The following is a 23,060-nucleotide window of genomic DNA, read 5'->3' as shown; positions in this document are numbered from 1 at the left end:
TGAGAAGTGTTCAGATCTCTCTTCTTTGGACAGCTCAGAGGACAATTAAAAGGTAACAATAACCTGAAAGATGGTGAATAGTCACTCTGGGGGTATGAACAATCCCTGCTCATTTATTAAGATCACAAGAGTCCCTGTGTCAGTTTAGAGCAGCTCAGATCACCTTCAGTGAGATGTTTGCCATGTTTCCTTAGGCTGAGCTTGATCTACTGGTTAAACAAAGAAAACACAGTAATAAATTATCCAGAATATACCTGTGCTCACCAGAGGCCGCTTGAAGCTTGCAGAGCTTGTTATTTTTTTCACGTAATTTCCAATTTATTTTGTACTTTAAAAGTTTGTTTTGCCTGGGATTGAAATTTAATTTGTTCTTCAAGGAACATAACAATGGAAATACAAAGAGGAAGCTTTTGTTCTCTCCCCAGGAGTTCTGAAAGGTAATAATTATGAAATGATAAGATTCTAAATGAAAATGTCACTTGCAAAGGTTGAGGTTGAAAACAGCACAGACCTATGTAAAGCGAGAAAAGTCACATTTGGTTCATGAACATAAATACAACCAGAATGATTTAATTTTAAATCATCTGATGATTTATCGCATAAATATTTTACAATTTTGAAAGGAAATTCTTCAAAGCACAGATTTCTGCAAGAACACAATGCGGCTTTCAAAAACAGCACTCCTGTATTATTAATAATAATAGTAATAGTAGAAAGATTAATAAAATATCATAAACATAGACTATAGGAACAGTTATTCGTATAAATTCCAACAACTGCTATTCAACAATACCTTGAATCAGATGTAGGAGCAAAGTTTTATATTGTCTCTGCTCTGTGTTGTTACAGTGATCAGCATATCAATGGCTCTGCCCCTGCCCTACTCAACCAATGTTTAAAACAAATATATTCCTCCAAATTCAGCTTCATGCACTGCATTTCCTTAGTTATTTAACCCCTTCCACTTTCGGCTACCTGCCTGTCTTTCCTCCTGCTTATGTGTGAACACAGATGTTTCTGTAAAGGGTGAGATGTTGATTTTTAGAAAATTTGTGTTTACATACACATTACTTTAATCTTAATCAGGCAAACTCTGCTTGAGCAAAATATATTTTGGTGGAGATTACCCCTGAATTATATATGTTGGGTTTTCCTTCTAAACTCAGGAATGCATTTTACAATGAAAACATTGGTTCAGCATTGGAGTTTGTGTCTGAGAGTTGTTGCTGCCCAAAAGAGTGACCCGATAATGCTCATGGTAAATTTGTCCTACTCTCTGTGATGTAGAACTCCTACACAGGTATTAAATATTGGAAAAGTTTTCCAAAGAGGGGGATGCTGGAGGGGGTTGTGAAGTCAGATACAAAGGAGGGTCTGCATTTCCTTGCTGGCAGAAACAGCTCAGCGTTGATTGCTATCTCCATCTCATTTCAATTTTCCCTTTGAAAGAGATCAGACAACATTTTCAGCTCCTTCTTGGTTGTTTTACTTCCTCTCAAGTCTGGCTATAACTGGTGACCCATCTCTCTTCCCAGTGTTCCTTTCTTTTGGCTGATGCATTTATTTTGTCACCTGCATGATGTCGTGCTGCCAGTGAGGCTGGAGGAACTTTGCCTTGCAACAAAAGGTGTTTTTTTCAGTCCTCAAAAGTTAGGTGATTATTTAGAGTGCACAAATACAGTTTTTGTTTCTGGCCTGGTTGGATGAGCTTGTGTAGAATAACCTATCTAGGGAAAGGTCCCAGTGGGTGATTAACTCATTAAATCTCAACCCGTTCCTTGTGCATAAAGATGCTTAGAAAAATTAAGTGTTGGTAAAGAATTGTGACCAAAACTGTGGTGCAACTCAAGGTAGGGATGTGTGCAAGGTTCATAAGTCATTTTTCCCAACATTTGTCCAGTTCTATCTTGGTACAAGCATGGAAAATTGTTGCTGCAATCCTTCTTTAATGGAATCAGCTTTTATTCTGTTCTTTTTTCTTTCTTGTACTGAAGGAACACAGAGTTTCAATGAAGCTACAAGCGTTGTATGACTGTTTTAGTTGGAAAAGGGAATTTTATCAAAACTGTCTGCGTGGTGGGTGATGATTAATTTCTAATTTCAAGCATGGCATATGGTATAATTCTTACTTGAAATGAACAAAAGCACTTCTGATTACCTGAACTAGATCTGGCTCCAGTGTTTTCAGGCAACTTTGCCAAAAACAAACAAAAAGGCAACACAGGTATTCATTTGAATAACCAAATAAATAAATGTTCTAACATCATTTATACTCCTTGCATTCACTTTTAAAATGTTATTAAAAAAGAAGTATCATATGATACTGTGATTATTAAAAATAATAATATTTAAAAAGAAATGTGCTGGAAGATGTTCTCAGAGACTATTTTAAGAGCATATGCTAATTGGAAGGATAATTTTGTAGAACTTGTATTGGATAGCAACATTTCAAAGACCTTACAGTTTTCACTTACAAAATTTCAAGTTTGCAAAGTACTGAAATATTTTGTTCTGTCACTGTGTGATAGCAAATCCAGTAGACCTTCTATGAACTGCCTATAAATGACTGGAGGGTGGGTGGAGAAATTGGGGCGTGTAGTTAATATTCACATTCCATTTTGCCTTCTCTCTCAACTTTTTAAAAACATTTTTCGCATGGCTATAATGGGCTCTCTAACTTTGCTCTCATAAAATGGACAATTTCTTGTGGAATATAGGTGAAAATTTAGCCAACATTTAATCCTCCTGTTTCTGTCATGGACATTAGCAAGACTTTTGTTGATTAAAATTGTGCTATTTGTGGGGCATTACTCTTATTCCAAGTTTGAGTTTAAAAATTCAAGAGAAAAGCTACCTAATTTGTATAATTACTCTTATTTGTGTTGCATGTACTTTAGATCTTTATTAATATTGGCTAACAGCAGGTAAACGATCATTAAATCCTCAAAACAAATTTTATGAAGCATTTGAACATCTTTTCCAGGCTTACTTCTTTCTGAAATGAAGGTTAATGGTAGAGGATTATAAATACAATTTTCTCTTGCAGTTTGAGACGTAGAACCTAAAAAAAGGCTATTTGATTGGTCAGGACAATAATTATGGTCATATGAAGAAATACTTTAGAGTGGACCAAAGTTCTTACCTGAACTTTTTAACCTATTTTCTAAAAGATAATAAAAATCTAGAAACCTGCTGTAGGTCAGTAGAAGAATTTCTTATTGACCCCACTGAAGGTTATGGAAGGGGAAGTTTTTATGTGACTGTAGGAAATTTTTGCTGTAAGCAAAACAATGACCCCGCATTCAGACACGGTCATGTTAAATCCCAAGTATTTGGCACGTTTAAATATGTCAATAAGCCTGTTTTTACATCTGAAGAGTAAATAAATACGGGGCAAAAATAAACCTTGCTTTAAAAAAAGATGCTAAAGCAAACATATAGGTACTGCATTTTTATGTTGGTCTTAAAACAAGCCCAAGGCATTCTCCCACACATTTTTTTTCCCAACATTATCTCCACCTGTAATAATAAAACATGTCTTCTGATTACTGTGCTTTCCATTATCTCATGTCCGTACCTCATTTATTTGCTACCCAGCCTTACTTTCCCTGTGCTAAAGGGATTTTTCTCTTTTGGTAATGCAGTATCAGGTTGTGAGAGGTGGACGTGCCCCCCAGGCCCCCAAAATTTTCTTGTCTTGCTGAAAAGAAGTGTTTAAATTCTACAAGATTTCAGAGTAGGATATGTCCCAAACTAGAAAATGATACTACATTTAAATGATGCTGCTTTAAGTTCTTATAAAGCATAAGAAAAAGTTGCTGCTTTAGAAACGTGAAATTGCAAAAACCCAAGGATTACAATGAGTTTTAATGCCCTTCAAAATACAATATCCTCACAATGATTTATAAAATATTAACACTTTAAAATGCAAATGTGGTCATTGTTTTAATATGTGTGTTCTCAAAATTATTGGGAGTGTTTATGCTCCAATAGTTAAACTAATATACAGAAGTCTAAAAAATCAGAATATTTGATCATACATTTAAGACTATTGATTAAATTAGGAGGAACTTTCCACAACCCACTTGCCAGGTGTGAAAAATGGATAAATCCATTTTTTATGCTTTGTAGCTTTCTTATATGTGAATATTCATTGTATAGATGAAAAGTACCCTTTCATACCTATTTCCAGTATGGGGGTTTTTTGGGTAAAAATCTCTCTGCAGGTCTTGCTTTAAGACCTTGGTGGTGTTACAGCCAGATGAAGTAGTCATCCCTTGATGTCCATGTCAACAGGAGCCTTTCCATTGTTCTCCATGGGTATGGAAAGAGGCACAGTTTGCTTTGCTGTGATCCCCAACCCATGAGATTAGCAGGACAGGAAAGATTGTGTGTGTGAGTGAGTGATTTATGCCCTGCTTGTTTCTGTTGTCCACAGAACATGGGTTTGCTACAAGATGAGCTCTGATTTCAGGAAATTACCCACATTGTCAGCAAATTTGCTTGTCCTTCTTTAACATTATGAACAGCCCATTTTTCATGTTTTAGAAATATTTTAATGCTGGACTTTGATATATTGTTACCACATGGTCATATCACAATAAACTTTCCACTGCACACAGACAGTCCTGAGGATTCCTAAAAAAAATAATATCAAAGGAGCAATACCCTTGGGTCCCTGCAGAGATCCAAAGGAAAAGCTCTCCCTAGAGCTGGCTCAGTTTTACTTTTCCCATAGATAATCACAGTGCACAGGAGTCAGAGGTTCCAGTCTCAAATTTACCCTGAGAAAAAGGAATTTTGGGAAAATTGGTGCGTAGGATGGGTAGGAAGAAAGTTTGAAAGGAAAAATGCCAATCTGCATAAAACTGGTAAAACAAAAACACCATCAGAAGGTTAAAATTGGTGATGTGACTTTATCTAATAACAAGAAATATTGATATCAAGGGGAATTTTGGGTATGGGAAAGGTATGTAAGTCCCTAATTTCTGCATGACACACACTATGCTATGTCTTGTGGGATGTTTTATTACCTGATGGGAAATTATGAACCTCTCCTGGAGAAGATGGCAGGAGTTTATAGTCTCCCTTCTCAAGAGGAATGGGAATTTACCTTTCCTAAAAGTCTTGTTTCAGCAGACAGAAGTAGAGGAAGAACTGATTAAGATCCCCCAAAAATGGAAGAGTTAGTCCCATGCCAAGTCTGAAGGCCAGGAGTGTAATTTGGGAAACACAATTTGTTTCTGGATGAGATTTTTTTCCTCTCAAATTCTGTATAAATAAAAGAAGAGAGATTCTCTGAGCTGATTAGTGTCTACACTGAGGTCAGGGTGGAGTTAGGAGCTGAGATAGCTGAGAAAAGGGCTTTGTTTTCCAATATTAGCTACAGGAAAGGGCAGAATGTCCATTTGAACTTGAGTCTCCATCCCATCAAAGTATCAGCCTGAGGACCTAAAAGCAAGCAAACAAATAAAAAAAAAGACCGTTGTTTTTTATCAGGCTTGAAATTTCTCTCTTTGAGGCTGGTCAAGCGTTGGAAGAGGCATCCAGTGGGAATCTGAGGAAAGATAATCCTTGGAGGTGTTCCAAGGAGGCCCTGGGCTCAGAGATTGGTCTTTTTGTGAGTGGGTGCTGGGTCTGGATGTGCCACCCAAGATAAATTACCCTGTGATTCCCTGACAAACTGAACCAGGACAAACCCAGACATAAGTAGGTGAAGTTTGTCTTGGTCTTCTGTAGCACTTATTGACTTCAAGGATGTATTTGGGAAGGAAAGTATCCCTCAAATTAATTTTCCCTTGCAACTTGATATTTTTTGATAAATGAGACACAAATATTCCTCATCTGGTTTTGATAAAGAGACGGGTTTAGCAATTTAAAATTGTATTGGTAGAAGTATTTTAGTATAGAATATTATATAGGTATAAAGTAAAATATTAAAGTGTCAGAGCACTTTGGTTTCTGCTTGGGCTCTTTAGAAACACTCTGAAATATTGAAGAGCAGCAGAGAACCAGTGAGTCAAAAGAAATAAATCAATGCAATATAGTGAAATAATGAAAATATCACTAGAATCAAAGAGGATCCCAGTATCTCCCATAGCCTGCAGTCTGAAAGTTTGCAAATTCCAGCACTGGCACTGCCTCCCCACAGCATCCAGCTCTTCCCATTTGGAATTCTGCATTTCCTTCAATGGAAGACATTTCTTTCTTTGGAGCTCTGCATCTTTTTCTTCAGACCAATTTCAAACGTCACCAAATTCGCTGCCCTGGGTTCAGTATCCAGGCAGGCAGAAAGAATCTCTTTTCTAATTTTGTAAAAGATGGAGTCTTAATCCCTTGACTTTAAGTGATGAGGTTAAAGAAGTAGCTCAGATTTTTTTTTGATGAAGTAAAGGATAAAGGGACCTTTATTTTTATATTCCTCTAATTCTTTGTACAAGTGTGAGCTTCCACTTCCACATTTGAGATTGCTCCTGGAAACTAATTTCAAGAGTTATACTTACATGAAAAACCTGTACCTAGAATTATTTTTTACCTCTATTTTTTCCCCTGTAACTTCCCACATCTTGATTTGTAATTCAGGAAACCTGGGGGATCATTTTGGCAATTATTATTTTCTCATCAGGATAAAACCTCATGTACCACAACTTACATTTCATGTATAACAGGGATAAATTGAAATGAGCTCATTGCATTAATAATTGTAGTCCTGATTTGCATGTATTCTTTTTTTTTTTTTTTTTGTTGATGTGAAGTAAGATTACTTTATAATGACCAAACAGTCTCACCTTTCCCTCTGTACATTATGAGAGAGAATATTTGTTTTGAAACCTGTGACAGATAAATCTCTATGGAATTCAAGGGTGAGTGACATCAGTGCCACAGAGCTACAACCTGGGTGAGGTCACCATACAGCAAGTGAGCAGAAAAATAGATATTTAAAGTCATCCAACCAGAACAGATGTGTTCTTCTGACTTAATGTCATTTCCATTTGCAAATGGACGTTGCATCAAGGTAATAGCTCATAAAAACATGGAATTGTGGAATGGTTTGGGATGGAAGGGACCTCAAAGTCCATCGAGTCCCAACCCTGCCATGGGCAGGGACAACTTCCACTATCCCAGGGCTCCAAGCCCCATCCAACCTGGCCTTGGGCACTTCCAGGGATCCAGGGGCAGCCACAGCTTCTCTGGGCACCCTGTGCCAGGGGCTGCCCACCCTCACAGGGAACAATTCCTTCCCAATATCTCATCCATCCCTGCCCTCCATCCATGTGAAGCCATTCCCTCTTGTCCTTTCACTCCATGCCCTTGTGCCCTTGCCCAAAGTCCCTCTCCAGCTCTTTTGGAACCTCTTTAGGTGCTGTTTCTTGTGGTGTTCTGGGTATTTTTTTTCTCCACCTTGTAAATTGAATTTCTTTTGATTTCCTTGCTCCTCTGGTTCTGTTTCTTGTTAGCAAAACTGAAGTAAAATCAGCCTTCCTGCGCAACTGGAAAAAACTGTGTTGAGTCTGGTTGTCGAACAAGGGAAGGTTCAAGAGTTTTAAGCCTGTTGTTTTATTTGAATCAATCAAAGTCCAGAAGTCCAATAGGTACAATTTGTTATCTGGCATAAATGGGGTCATTATTGTCCTGCCTTCTCCCTGGGAGCCATCCTGCTGCTTTCTGCAAGCAAGGGTGACTTAGGCAAAGGTTTTAGACCCTCTTCTTAAATAATTTCCCCCTTGAACATTTATTGCAGGTTTGGTAGTCTACCTTTATTTGCACTTAACTGCATTTACCATCTACCCCCTATTTAAAAGATCCAAATCTGCCTGTGGATTCCAGAGCTGTTGATCCTGCTGGATGGATTAAGCAGTTAAAAGAGTGGATTTGGCTGTGCAGGTTCACGGATCGGATCCATTTTCCCAACATCAGGAACACCACCCATTGACAGCAGGCCTCATCAACAAGTACAGTCAGGAAACGGCCAGGAATGTCAAATATTTATCCCTTTTAAAAAATTTAATATGTTCTCCTGGGGCCTGATTACAGAATTTTTTAATGCTTACAAATTTCTTCAGTGCAACAGTACTAGTTTGTTTCCAAGGAAACAAATGTACTTATACTGCACTGCACACATTCTTAATCATTAAATTCTATAATCTCCCTGCCTCGTTCTTTCTTTTCCCCTCTCTCTCCCTCTCTCTTTGAATGGGTAACTTCTAAAAACTGTTTGCTTTTCTTTTTTTTTGAGTGGAGTCCCCAGATACTCTTAAATGCAGGTGAATTTTCAAATATGTTCTCAACAAAGCATTGTTTCACATTACTGAAAAAAACCCCAAACCCCTTAATTGTTGAGTGCTTTTATGAAATCATCTTAATCAAGATAAATATGTATCCTTTATTCTTCTGCTATTTAATGTGCAAATTTATTTTTCTGAAGCGGATCTTCAGTGTGGTTTGATGTGAAATGTCTGGGTACGAGTGATATTTAAAAATCAATCTTGAATGTATATTTTTTTAAATTCAGGCTCTGCAGACTATGTATGTTTATGCAACACTGTTTCTGTAAGAGAAAAAAAGTGTGTGAGGTTATATGGTACTTTACAGATATACAATTTATATATAAGATACCAGCTTTGAATTTGTCATTCAGAATATACTAAATATTAACTGAGGACTAATAGGAGCTCACTGGAGGGACGACGCATTTTTAAAGTGACATCTTAGCATTCAAACCATTCATATTCTTCAATGTGAATGTAATTTTTATCTAAATGATTTCAGAGGAAAATTGATTCATTTGACTATAGTGCTCCTAAGACCAGTGGGAAGCTCATCATCTTAATATTGAATCTGTAAATCCTTTCCACTAGGGATGATTAACAGCTTTGTCAAGTGTTTATTTTACTTTAAGAAGAATATGTAATTTCCTGGCATAACTGAGACAGATTTCACTCCATTTCTTCCTTTGCATGTCACATTCATGCTGTAGGTTAGCATGATCGAGCCTACCTCTATTAGACTTCTATTTTGAGCAGTAAAAGGATAGCCTAATAAGTTTTCATAGTTTAATGAGCAGACATCAGTTTGCCCTGTGATTCATTTATACTTGATAAATAAAAACCCCTCAGCAGTCCTGATAAGAAGTAATAACAGGGAATTACTTCCAGATGGCACTTTTGCAGTGCTGCACGTGTGGTCTGAGCTGCCCATGGGATATAAACCCCCTATTAGAGCAGCCATGTGCTGCTCCCAGCACTGGGAACCCATGGCAGACCCTTCTTGGTGGCAGGACAAGGACAGGCCACCAGGCTGAGATTTAGCTGGACAATCAGCAGCTCAAGGACAGAATTTTCCCCATTCCTGCTACAAGTGGGAATAATTTGTGTTGGTGAAGCTTTGCAAGAATTTCTTGATACACCTTTTTCTCAGTGCTTTTGTTATGGAGTACATTCTTCAGCATTGAGGTTGTGGCAAAACCTCATCTATTTCCTTGGTCACTTGGGTTGGAGCACACCAAAAATATTTATTTAATGTTTTTTTTTGGTCTACCTTTAACACAGATAAATCTTAAAATGTTTTATATTCATCGTAATAAAAAAGAATGTCAAATAACTGAAAACTAATAGAATGTAATAGATTTTGATTTAAACGATCTTAGAAAAAGTGGGGTTATATGGAAGAGTTATGAGCAGGGATATTTCCATGCTCAGCTTTGCATGTGAAATCCAGGGTGGGTTTGGAGTAAATAAAAGGGAATGGGAAAGAAAACATTATTTGGAATCTGGTCACCTACAGATTCTTCATCACTGCACCAGGCAATAAAACGTTATGGAATCATGAACATCCCCACCCAAAACCCAACACATTATGTTCACACTCATGACATTTCCCATATATAATTATTTAAGACACCAAACTCCAGCATCTTCACCAAATCTGTCAGAATTCAAGAAGAGTTGCATCAATTCTGTCAAGCACAGGGTGGAATTCTTGGGGTGTCCTGTGCAGGGCCAAGAGTTGGTCTCAATGATCCATGTGGATCCCCTCCACCTCAGCATAGTCTATGATTCTCTGATCTTTTTTTGGGGATTTAATTTGTGACCTTTCCTTTCCTTGACTGTTCATATGAAAAAACATGAGGTTTGGACACAACCTCAATGCTGAAGGAGATACTCCATAACTAAAGGAGTGAGAAAATGGTGTATCAAGAGATTCCTATGAAGCTTTACCAATCTGAATTATTCTCATTTGTAGCAGGAAGGGGAAAATTCTGTCCTTGTGCTGCTGCTTGTCCAGCTAAATCTCAGCTTTTGGGGGTTCATGGTGAGAAGTGTAAATGAAAACTTCAGCCAGTAACGAGCTCTGTATGGTTTGGACCTTCTTGTGCAGACTGGCCAAGTAACAGATTTCAGGGGAAAAAAATAGTTTGCTAAAAGCCTTGGTTTCTCTTCCAATATGAAATTAATTACAGCCAAAGTGATCAGGGAATGCTCCTGCTTTAGGAATAAATGTTGTGAGTGTGATTGCCTTCAAAACAGGAGTGGCACAAATCTATTCTGCCTCTGAAACTGTACCATCAAATATTGTTTTGTTTGGGAGTTTCTGCAGAAAGTGCTCCGTGCTCTTTTCTCTCCAATTTCCTGCTCAAAGTCTAAAATAGAAATTGCAGATTAGAAAATCCTTTGAGAATGGGGTTCAGCAAGTGAAACTGCTTGAAGGTAAGTTTCATACTAGTTTGACTGAATTTAATGAGCCATTGTTAGGAACCAAGCAAGCAAGTATTCTAGTGAGGCAGGAGGTATACACAAGCTGTCTTTTCAAGAAACCATTGTAAATCTGGTAACAAAGAGAGCCTGACTTCCTCCTTGAATTACCATGTTGACAAAAAGTCTACTGCATGCACTGATAGCAAATGAGATACATTCTGCTGGTAAAGAAAATTAGACCTTAAATTTAACTCTCTAAAGCCTGACGTCTAGGGCAAGGGAAAAGGCAGAGTCATGCTGAAAAGCAAGCTGTTGCTACAGCACAGGCTGTGTGTAACTCCTTGTTCTGAGACAGAACATTTTGTGCAACTTTGCTCTATGATTAACAAGTGTATTTTAACAGAGAGTAAAAAGCATGGGGAGAGTGAGGGGGGGGGGGGGAAAAAAAATAAACCGACATAGCAAGCTGTGTCTTTAACCAGTAGGGATTAAAGAATTCACTTTGTTACCTGGGAGGCATCAAGGTGAAGGTCTCTGGTTCTGAGGGGCTGTGCTCACTCAGTGCTTGCTAACCTTGGGCTGGCTGCTTGGAACGTGTGTCTTTGCTGTAGCCTGAAAAGGGTTTTTTAATATTTAAAGTTATTAGTTTATAGTATCCATGTAATTTCTTCAGCCAAAGGGCTTTAATTTCTTTGATGTGCATCTCTGTTCCAGCTGGTACTCCTACAACTCCTGCTGTCTCTTAGCCCTAAGTAAGGTTTCTCTCTTTGTTAAAGCTGGTGCCACTGATTTATCTTCAGCTCTGAGAAGGGCTTTTATCCATTTTAAAAGTGATGCTGCTGAGACAGCTTTCCCTTGCCCTGAGAAGATGATTTTTTAATTCATATTTGGTGGTTGGTTGGTGGGTTGGTTTTTTTTTTTTTCATCTTTTTTTCCTTTCCTTTAAAAAGTATTTTTACATTGAGGTGTATTTCTCTCAGGTTGCCTATGGGGTCCTTCTATGCTCTGTTTCTTCCCAGAAAAAATCTTTTTTGAGGAAAAAAGCAAATTTCCCCTCTTTTTGGGAGCTCTCCCACCCCACTGGGGGCTACACACAATATTGCCCTAAAGAGGATCTAGGTTTAAGTGTGGAAGAGAATTTTTCCTCATTCAGGGTCTTTTATCAGGGGAAATAGTCCTGGCCTTTCCTCCTTAAACTATTCAAACTATTTTTCCTCCCTACATGCGCTGGAGTCAAGATTGTCCTTGTGAATCAGACTCATAATTTGTTATTTAAAGTAAATACATAGAGTTTGTACACTTGTGGCTTCCTGGACTGGCCTTCCTAGGTTGTTTTCCCATTTTATTGGTTATCAACTCTTCTGCACCCTGTAGTGTAAAATTTTTTTTTTTTGAAATATATTTAAAATGAAAATTATGGGAATTATCTTTATACAGATAACTAAAGGTAGCTTTTGAAGTCAGCTGGTCTTCCTTGGTTACTTGGGTTCAAGCACATAAAAAATATTGATTTACAGTAGTTTTTTGTCTATCTTTAATGCAGAGAAATCTTAAAATATTTTATATTATTCTAATAAAAAAGAACATCTATGAAATACCTGAAAACTAATAAAATGCCATAGATTTAGATTAAAAAGACCTTATAAAAAGATTGCAGATAACCCTAAAAACCAGACACAGACTCTGAATCTGGAGCTGCTGGTCAGGAGACTTCAGAGACTGTACACTAAAGAAAAGAGTATTTTTTTCACAGGATCCTGAGATACCTTCAACAATTGGCAATCTCCTGGAAAAAAAAAAATTATTTACTGTTAAAAATAGTGAGTTGTTCCACTAAAGACAAAATGATCTTGTAACTTGATATAAGCAAAGGCCCTGCTGCCATCTACGTGCTGAGGCAGAGCTTCAGCCTCTTAAGAGTTTTCTCTTTTGGAGTCAGTCAGAATTCTGAATAATCTGGGATATCTTACATTGCCTGCAGACCAGACAAAATGCTGTTATGGAGGCCAGCAAATAAAGCTTTACACTAATCAAATGCTCTGCTGAATAAAATATGAGCATGTTATTTTGCATAATAAATAGCAAGCCAAAATATAAATTGAACGGTAGCACTAATAAATAAATAAGATCATCTAAAGCTAGTTTTCAGGAGCAAAAACTTCAAAGTTCATCCATTATGGATGTGTGTGTGTGCATTAGTGTGGACAAGCAGAGGTGAAGTGCTGGCATATATTGGGTTTTTTTCTCTACCTTTTTTTGTCTCATTCTCTATTTGGATCATTAATGCAGCAGGAATGAGTAAAGAAACCCTTCCTCCCATAGAAGTGGAGTTGGAGCCGGATGATTTTTAAGTTCCCTTCCAACACACGATCTGTACTTCTTTTCTTGCCTTGCAAAGCCAAAACCTTGCAGTTGGTTTCTGGTTTCTGGAAAGAAGAGAGGTCCTCTTTTCACAGAGAAAAGCAGTGAAAATATTTCATTTTAGGTGGCTGGGAGTCTGTCTGCAGGCAGGTCGAGGAAGGTGCTGCCTGTGCTCCTTGGTCACGTCTCTGCTCTTTGGGGAAGTTTTCTCCCCATCAGGAAAGTTAAGAAAAGGGGAAATATTTTACTTTTCAAATGTGTTGATTTTCAGTGAAATAAGAAGCTTTCAAGGAAAAACAGACCTATTCCCATAGAGTAGTTCTGTCATGAAGAGGAACAAAAAACCCAGACAAAGCATTTTTAACTAGTTCTGCCAGAGTTTTTATTTTATTCCCTCCCTAAACTCAGACTACATGAAGATGTTTAAGCAGCCCAGTGTCAAATGGGACTTGAAATTTAAACCAAAGTCCTGTGGGACAGGGGGGATCTGTGGTACCCCTGCCATAAATCATGACAGCAATCGAAACAAAGGCAAACAGGAATTTTATTTTTTAGTTTTCTGGGGAAGTCATGTGTCACCTGTCACCACTGATGACACTACAACCAAGCCAGTGACTAAAATCTGAAGAGGTCAGCAAATTTTCACTTACCTCATTTCCTCTTCTCCTTTTTTTTTTTTTTTTTTAATTTATTTTTCCTTGCTCCCCAATCACAGGAGAGGTTTTTTGTGGGTTGTTTTTTTTTTTGTTGTTGGTTTTTTTTTTTTTTAAGGAACAATTACCAGGAAACTGCTCTGCCTCTGCTCTTTGCTTTCAGTTTTCACTCTGAGGTGGCAGGGCTGGAGCCAGGCAGGGATGTTTCCAGTGGAGTGCCAGGCCTGGGAGCTCCTCATGCCAGCATCTGGCTCCTGGGATGGAGAGTGCAAAGCAGGAAAGGAGGGATCTGAGGGATCTTGTCTCAGCAATGTGCTGCACTCAGCCCATTCCCAAGTTTCTTCTCAAAAATTTAAGGTTATTTATACCCACAAGACATATAAATCCATTATGGAAGCATCATATTTTCTTTCCTTTGTTTCTTTCCCACAAAACTAGACAATCCCCAAGACCATTTTCTGTTTTTTCGCAATGTATCTCAAGCTGGGACAACTTTTGTTTCCTAAACCTATATCCAATACTTTCAAACTAAAGCTTTAAATTTTCCTCTCTGATGCCCATAATCACCATCTTTTCCTCTTCTTCAGGATACTTACTCCTTCTACATCTCTTATTTAAAAAAAAACAGCTCGGATTTTGTACTTTTTTCTTTCATTTCCTCCTGATGTCATAAGTTTAATCTTGAGAACTGCTCTCCCAATTTATCTCATTAATGCCCATCTGCTGTTCAGGGGAGCACCCTCGCCCATCCTGCTGTCAGTGCCTTGGATATCTACAGAGAATTTCAGATCCCAATCCCCCAGGTGTGTGACTTGCTGCTTAGAATCCATAATGCCCCAAGCATCTCATTTCCCATTAATATATATATTTATTTCCATGCATATATCTATATATTTATTTCAATAAATATATATATTTCCATTAATATGTATTTATTTCCAGTAACACATATTTATTTCCATAAATATAATTATAAAAATATATATTATATAATTATATATATGATACACAATATATAGTACACAATATATAATACACAATATATAATAGATAATATATATTAGATAATATATATATATATAATACATAATATATAATATATAATATAATATATATAATATATAATTTCAACTTTCCTATTCCCTATGCAGAGTAGCCCAGTGACTCTTTTGTTGTTTAGTACTTGGTTTGTTTTTTTGGGGAGTCATTCTGAGAACCCAAACTTCAGAATCAAACCCCTCAAGTGATATTTAGGTGTTTAAATCTTTCCTGAACCTGCTCCTTTTTCTGTAAATTAAGGAGAAAGTTCCCCAAAGTGGGAAATATTAATAACCCATTCTCATAACAACCTTTTTCTGAAACTGAGGTTCATTTTTTCATAAATTGTTAATCCTAAATGACTACTCTCATTAAAAATATTACTTGTTTGCAGGCAGTTTGTTAGTAGAAAACAAGATCCTTATTTATTCTGGAATTTATTCTCAATTGATAACTCAAGTGTGTCTTTTTTGTCTCTTTGACCTCTAGATATGCTTAAAAAAAGAATAGCAAATAAATCCTATTAAATTAAAAGACTCATATTCACATTCCTGCTGTCTACTGAATGTGTTTCCCCTGAAAAGTCCTTGGCTTGCTTTTTGGTGTTGGATAACAGCACATTTTATTAAAGATCTGTGAAGTGTTTCCTAAGATGTTACACAGAGTATTTTATTTTTTTTTTTTAAGACATTTAAGTTTTACAAAATCTTCTTGGCTTTGCATAGGTGATAACAGGAAAGAGGAATAATGAGGCAAAACCTCTTCTTTCGGGGTTTTTAATTGAGAAATAAATTATTTCATGGCTTCTCATTAGTTATTCCCATGGCTTCCAGTGACAAGGTGCCAACTTTCACACTTTAGGCAGGTTAATTAACCAGGTAGCAATGAAATTGGGTGATACCTGTGTGCTGGTGAGCCACAGCTCCTAATAATGTGCTTTCATGTCTCTGAAAGGATATTTTCAGCTCTTCTCAGCACTGCATAAATAAATGCTCCCCAGCTAACAGGCAAACTCATTTATAAAGTTGCACTTTGGTCACCATTATTATGTTCCTTGAAGTAGATGTTGATATTTCTGCCCTTTTTGAGAATATGAAGGGACACCAAGAAAGCTGGAAGATCTCAATTGATGTGTTTATTTTCCTTCTATCCACTGGCCACACATGTTTAATATTTTAATGCCATTTCTTTCCCCTAGAAATGATAAAATTAAATTTAAAAATTGATGTTTAAAGGTTTTCTAGGATAAAATTGATTAGGAATGCGAGCAAGTAGCAGGAACCAGGGTCAACAGAGTAGCACATGCGCACAAGGAAGGAAACACATTTGGAAAAGATAAGAAAAAAAACCCCCAAAAACAGAACAAAAAATGAATTTTAGACTTTCCAAGAGCAAGTCTCAATAGCAGTGTGGTTTATCTGATTTAAGAAATGTCTTTTAAAAAATTCCAAGGAGTGTCCTTAACTAGAAGAGTTGCTAATAACCAGTTGTGTTGGAAGGGATATAAAGAAATGCTTGAGTTTAATTTTTCTGCTTGAAATATCCAGGCACAAGTGGTACAATTTTTTTTCCCCATGGCAAACAAAATATTACCCAAGTTTTGTGTTCCTTCTTGCTGGCGATCTGCTCACACAGCAATTCTGATTTCTAGGAAAGTATTTGTTATTTCTAAATATTTACTGGATGGTTTATGCAAACAAGTGCTGGCCTTATTCAAGCACTGATCATTTTTACCAGTCCTTGTTTATAATACACAATTTGTCACCAAAATCACATGGGCATTGTCTCCATTCTCTTCCTGGGCACGTGACTGCTTAAAAAATGAGGAATAACAAAGCTGGCAAGTGAATGAAGAGTAACGAAACCTTTCCTCATATGAATTTTTTGAACAAATAAACATTTAGGCCAAACTTAAAAGGTCTTGCAAATATTTGTCTGAATAAACCAGTTAGGGCCCATCTGAGCACTCGCTGAGAGCAAATAACATGACCCAACAGAAAACAGCAAAGCAAATTTCCCAGGCTTGTTTGTAAAAGTAATCTTCAGCAAGTATTTTGGATTGTTTGACCACATAGATCCCAGTGTTTACTCACAGCAAGCAGGCTCCTGAGCTTGAAGGCATCTTCCTAAGAAAAGCAGGTGAAATATGAACTGAATTCTTGGTATTTATGCTGTTTTTTTAATGATTTTTTAAATATAAATAGCCCTTTATTTTTTATATTAAATTCTGAGTGGGTTTTTTTCTGTAATCCTAATAGAAAATTTAAGGAAAGTTCTGTTGATTGATGAAGAAATTTGCTGTGTAAAATGCCAGTAGATTTCTTTGCTTGCTCTAGTAGTGAAAACTCCTCTAATAATGTTTTTCTCCATGTTTTATTTGTTTCTTTGGGTGAGGATTGGTTGTGTTCCTGCTTTTAACCAGTGGGATCATCAGCTGGGAGCAATTTTCTTCCCTGGGACAGAGTTTAATGCAGCGGGAAGTGCTGGGAAGTCAGCAAGTAATTGATAAATGCAGTGAGTAAATGGTGGCTTATCCAACAAAAACCCAAATTTCAGATCTCAGGACTAGGTGGTCTGAGAAGATTAAACCCCACTTGGCTGGGGTGTTTTGAATAATGATTGAACACCCAGAGCATCTCAGCCCTGCATCTCCCACTCTTTTTATTTTGCACATCACAATTACCAGCCATGATCTTCATTCATGACTTATTGTGGGCGACAGGCCATAATCCTCATTCATGACCAGCTAGAACAGGAAAGAAAAAAAACAACAAAAGCCAACCCAACACACAAAACAAAAGCCCTTCATGGTACTTAGAGAGAACATGACATTATGCAGAGTTTCCCTCATTCTCAGAGCAGTACAGATACAACAAATGCCACAGCAGAGATGCTTTTAAAGAATCTGTTTTAAAAAAAAAAATTAAAAAAAAAAAATGCAGCTTCCCTAAGTTGTTGTGGGGAGGAGAAAAAAGCAGAGTGGAATTGCAAACATGTATATCATTACTGCAACTGCATTCCATTTATTTTCCTTTTGCAAAATAAATTACATAAATGGGGTTTGTATTGTTAGCTATTCTTCATTCAGAGATTGGGATAATTAGGTTTCAAATACGGTGATGTTTTAAAACACATTTAATTTAGTAAAATTGGTAAGGAAGCTACAGCAATTAAAAATAAAGGACAAAAGTTTCTTTTGCCTTCCTGGGTAATTTGGGGTGAATTTAGACTATGGCATTAGAAGTACAAAAGGTAACTAAAAATGCCATTAAATGAAATGTTCCCAGTCCAAGCAATTTCCTTCTTAACAGAAAGTAAAATGCAAACAGAGATTACTAAAACCCTGCTGTGTTTAATTTAAGTGTATGTAAGCCTTTTACTCACAGTTATTTTGTCTGGAGATAATCATGTAGATCCTCAGTGGTCAGAGCTGTGAAGCGTGCGTTGTCAAAAGTTGCTCACTCTTTGATTCCCCCTCGCTTCTGTCAGCCATGGTTCACATCATGCAAGCTCAGCTCATTCATCTTCTGACAGGGTGGGATTCTCCCAGTCCTGTCTCCATCAATTTGCTCCTGTCGCCTCTGGATTGCTCGCAGAAACGCCGGAAAAAGCGCGCGAGCTGGGTGTAAATTATCATTATTTCTCTGGCTAACTGCGGGGATGGAGCACACCAGCAACAGGCAGGGGTAGGGTCGTTAAACCAGAGGGAAAACTCGGAATCTTTTGTAGGTTCATTATTCTACAGAAATGAAAAGGGTTGGGGAGGCATTGGATACAGAGCTGTGCGCTGACAGGGGCTGTTCTGGAGAGGTTGGATTCGGGATTTTGGAAGGAAATTCTGTGCAGCCAAAAATCAGGGGCTGATGCTTGAGGCATGGTGCTCTCCTGGGCAGGGTTGATGGGGAATTTGGCCCACCAAAAGAGGTGCTGTGTGGGGAGCTTCTTTTGCCACAGGGGTTTTTGTGTTGGTTCTTTATATTGGTAGCTCATATCTGGTCTGAGAGTGCTCCAGAAGAGGGGCTGTGTGTTCCAGAAGAGGTGCTGTGTGGGGAGTTTCTTTTGCCTCAGAGGTTTTTGTGTTGATTCTTTATATTGGTAGCTCATATCTGGTCTGAGAGTGCTCCAGGAGAGGTGTTATGTGAGGAGTTTTTTTTGCCACAGAGGTTTTTGCATTGGTTCTTTATATTGGTCGCTCATATCTGGTCTAAGAGTGCTCCAGGAGAGGTGAAGTGAGGATTTTTAGCTACCAAGGTCTTGATTCATGACACTTTTCACTGTGTAGAGAGCTGTTACTGCTTCCATAAGGACCAGAAATTGCATTTACCACCAGGCAGTGGAAGCAGGGTGGATGTAAAACAGTTTGCATTTGCCAGCCGTGGAGTGTGGAATATTCACAGCAGCCACCAGCTGGGAACGAGCCAAAAGCTGTGATGCAGACAAGGCTGAGGTGCTCCTCAACTGGCAAAGGCAAAACTCCAACATCCCAGGATCCAGACCAAGCAAAATGAGACTGGGAGGTTCAACAGCAGCCAGGCTGCCAGCACATTCCAGCCTGAGGCCTTGGGTGCCACCAGCTGCCTTGGTTTGCTCTGTCCTGCTCGTGTTGTCCTTCACTTTCTGCACATGCTGTAACTGTGCATAAATTCTTCTAGGCAGAAATGTAACATTTTTAGGAGTTCAACTCCTGTGAGCTGGCAATGAAAAGACCAAGAGCAAGTGGTCAAGTGAGTCATTCTCCAAAGAAACGTGTCTCCTAAAATCATGGGATCCCAGAGCAGTTTGGGTTGGAAGGGACCATAAAGCCAATTTTGTTCATGTACCTGCCATGGGCAGGGACATCTTCCACTGCCCCCTGCAAGATCCATCCAGCCTGGTCTTGAACACTTCCAAGCAACAGCTTCTCTGGACAAAACCTGTGCCAGGGCTTTGGAACCCTCTGAGGGAGGATCTTCCTAACATCAAATCCAAATTTCTCCCATTTTAGTTTAAAATCATCCCCCCTTGAGCTATCACTATTTTCCTTTAAAAAAAAAAGTCACTCACCCTGTTTTTTATTACATTCATGTCACTGAGGTGTGAGCTCAGTGTCTCTTTTGGTGTCTCTGCTTGGATCTTGGTTCACACAGGGATTTATTCCCCAGCCTCCCCTCCCTGAGCCACAGGGCCAGGGTGTCACATAGAGAAAGACAGCTGGGGGAGAACATCAGCTTCCCACTCTCCCACAGATTTTCCAAAGTTTTTTTTTTCCTTCCAAAGAGGAGATTGTCCTCTTTCCTCTGAGGCTGAACATCATTCCTGAGCAAAGCTGCTTTTCAAGAAAGTTTCTTTCTGTGTGATAGTTTTTTTTTCTGGATTTTTTTCTTTTTTTTTGGTTTTGTTTTTTTTCACTTGGGGAGTGGGTGTTTGGCTTTTTTTGGGGTGTATTTTTCAGTGGGGGTTGTTTGGGTTTTTTTGGCTGAACATTAAGACACTATTTTTTATTTTTTTTTTTGCTTGTAGGCTACTTCTGCAAAATCAGACTCAATTCGCTCCCACAGAAAACTTATCACATCTCCTACCCTGCAGAAAAAAAAAAAAAAAAAAGGTGTTTCCCTCCATCATCTGGGCAGGCAAACACAAAGCTGACCATGATGTTTAATAAGACCTTTATATCCTCTCAGATTTTTCTCTTGTCCTTGGCACAGTGAGCCAAGTAGCTCTGACACGTTTATTTCTTTTAATATGAGAGTAAGCAGAGAGAGAATGATGGCAATTACCCCTCTGCAGGGAAGAGCCTCTTGGTGCTGGGAGGGCACCAGGAGCTCTGCTCTGACTCTGCTCTTCTCTAATGTGCTCTGGGAAATGGAATGTGAATTAGTGGGATGCACTGTGCAGTCTCCTCATTTCACCTGGCCTGACTCCTGCAGCTCCACGCGCTGCTCCTGCCCCTGCCTGGGAGATGTGGCTGATATGAAGAGAAAATAGGGGAGGGAAAAGAGGAATTTGAGTGCAAAGAGGAAATAGTGACAAAATCTGTGCTTAAGCAATTCGATATAAAGCGACACTAAGCAGAAATTTTAAAGCAATCTTAAATTATGTTTTTCTGTAAGTATTGCTGCTGGGGTGTTTTACCTTGTCAGCTCAGCTGCTTTAGGCCTTCCATCAGCTTCTCAGAAGGGAGGTTTTTCCCTTTGTCCTGTGGAAATCCATCTGAGCAGAGACACAGCCTCAAACACATGTGCAATCCCTGGCTGTTCACTAAGGAGGGATCAGAATTCCATGGGAAATCTGTTGGGGAGCTCTCATGTCTTAACATCAGCCATGTCCTGCAGAAAGATGGATTTTATCAGTGATAAAAAATTCTTATTGGTCTGGCTGCCATAAGGAGGTGCTGGTTTGGGATGGTTTTGGGCAGGGGAATGGACAGGCAAGTGAAATAATTTCATTTTTCCATGAAACATTGTCACTGTGGTTAGGAACAGAGAGAATCCTGTGGTTAGGAACAGAGAGGATTCCTGTGCCTGTGCTGGTATCTTGTCATGATAATTTTGCAAGGAAGAGTTACAGTGTTTGTCAGTGAAATGAAAAGCAATTTCTGGCCAATTTAGAAGAAGTTATAAATGTTGGAAGAGTATAGGAGCTTGATTCTGGAAATGCCAGAATATTATGGTCCTTTGCCAATCTCTTAATATTCAATGTACTACAGTTTGGAGAGAAAATAATTTTTATGAAGCAACCTCTTTGCTATTTTGTGTGCGTATGACAATCACAGCCCTTTGTGCACATTTTCATGGTGAATTTAATTTTTCTAGAGACCTGACAGAAAACTTGTATCTGAATTCTATTATCTGCTGGGGAAAGTGAGCCACGTGTGTGTTTCAGGATTGCTATCAAGATTTGTCCTAACCATAAACTACTAGGTTACCAAAAAACTCAGCTTGGAGGACAGTTCAGTCTCAAGGTTAGGAAATGATCACAAGTACCAGTGACTACCTTTAATCATAGATTAGTTTGCCAAGGAGAATTTCCTTGGTACAGTCTTCTGTACAGAATTATAGAAGATTATAGTTGGGTGTTTTGTTTTTTTTTTTACTTTAGGAAAGCCTTTTTTTATTTCCCAGCATAAAATGTTATTATCAGCCTGATAAGTATTTTCTGCAAGAAAATGCAAAAATGCTGTGTGGCAACAATAATGGTTTTTCATTAGATCTCGTATCATTAGACACATTAGGATTAGTTCTTTTAACTTAAAATAAAAAAAAAAAAGCCAACCCTGTTTATAGTTCTGGAAATGAGGTTTTATGGAATGATGTGAATTATGGCTATGTGCAGACACTTGGAATAAGATTGCTCCTGAGGAGCTGAAGGAAAAGCTGCAATATTTGAAGTTTATAAAAAGCTGCAGTCTGGAATGAAAACAGCCCTGTCCCTGCCTCCTGCCCTCCCCCTTGGTCTCCTGGTGGCTCTGGGAGAATCCTTGTCCTGATGGAACTGGGAGGGAGGAGCAGCTGCTGGTGCCAGGGAAGCCGAGCGCATATGCAGTGTCAAGAACTTGCTCCTCTTTAACTAAAATGGGGAATAGAATCAGCTTCTGGATGCCTCCAAAACCACCTTTTCCTTCTATCAGAAGCAAATCTCTCCCCTCAGACACCCAGGACTCAGGACAGCTGAGATTTCTAAAACTCTTAGATAAGTTTATACTAAATTCTGCTTCTTTCCCGACATTCCTTGTCAAAATAGCCTTGCTCAGTTTCCAAATACCTCTTTGCTGAAATTGCCATTTTCTGAATCAGAGAATTCCTTGGATCACTGCTGAATAGCTGGTTAAATTGCTCATTATGCACCATTTTCTGGTAAACACTTTTTATGTTTGGGAACCAGTCCTGATTTCTGTGACTGCCCAGATATTTTTAGATACTTCACAAACAGTAGCTGTAGGTGTTCAATTGTTTTCCATTTTGGCTATTTCCAATTCATCTTTGGTTCATAGTGTACACTATTGCTCTCCTAAGACATATGATATTTACCCCCCTCTCATCTTGATTAGATCATTGAAGCTTTTTTAAAGAGGGAAATAATTAATAGTTCTTGGTGAATAATCAAATGAAAAGGCAATTAATGAATAATGCACACCCTGCACAAATTTTCAGACATTGATCATCTGTTAATTTTGTGCAATCTTTTGAATTCAGATATTTTTTTCATTCATAAAACCAGTGGTCACGTGCATGCAGGGCATGAATGACAGCAAAGAAAAACCAGAATTATTTCTTACAGAAAAAAAGAAAACCAGCCCCAAATCACACAAGTTTTCAGTTGTTCCAGCTCTTCTCTC

The 23,060-nt window shown here is 38.3% G+C and overlaps 1 long non-coding RNA gene across 1 annotated transcript; it reads right to left on the bottom strand.

Annotated features, from left to right (window-relative positions):
• Nucleotides 1-308: 308 nt before the first annotated feature.
• On the bottom strand, nucleotides 309-18,535 carry LOC143694543 (uncharacterized). Its single transcript, XR_013183116.1, has 3 exons — nucleotides 18,131-18,535; nucleotides 11,204-11,306; nucleotides 309-430 (listed from the first exon to the last, which is right to left on the bottom strand). It is a non-coding gene; the product is annotated as an uncharacterized LOC143694543 (long non-coding RNA).
• Between the last annotated feature and the right edge of the window lie 4,525 nt (nucleotides 18,536-23,060).

Source organism: Agelaius phoeniceus, chromosome 7 (assembly GCF_051311805.1).
Source record: "Agelaius phoeniceus isolate bAgePho1 chromosome 7, bAgePho1.hap1, whole genome shotgun sequence".
NCBI classification, from domain to species: Eukaryota; Metazoa; Chordata; class Aves; order Passeriformes; family Icteridae; genus Agelaius; species Agelaius phoeniceus.
This window is presented reverse-complemented; position numbering and strand designations above follow the sequence as displayed.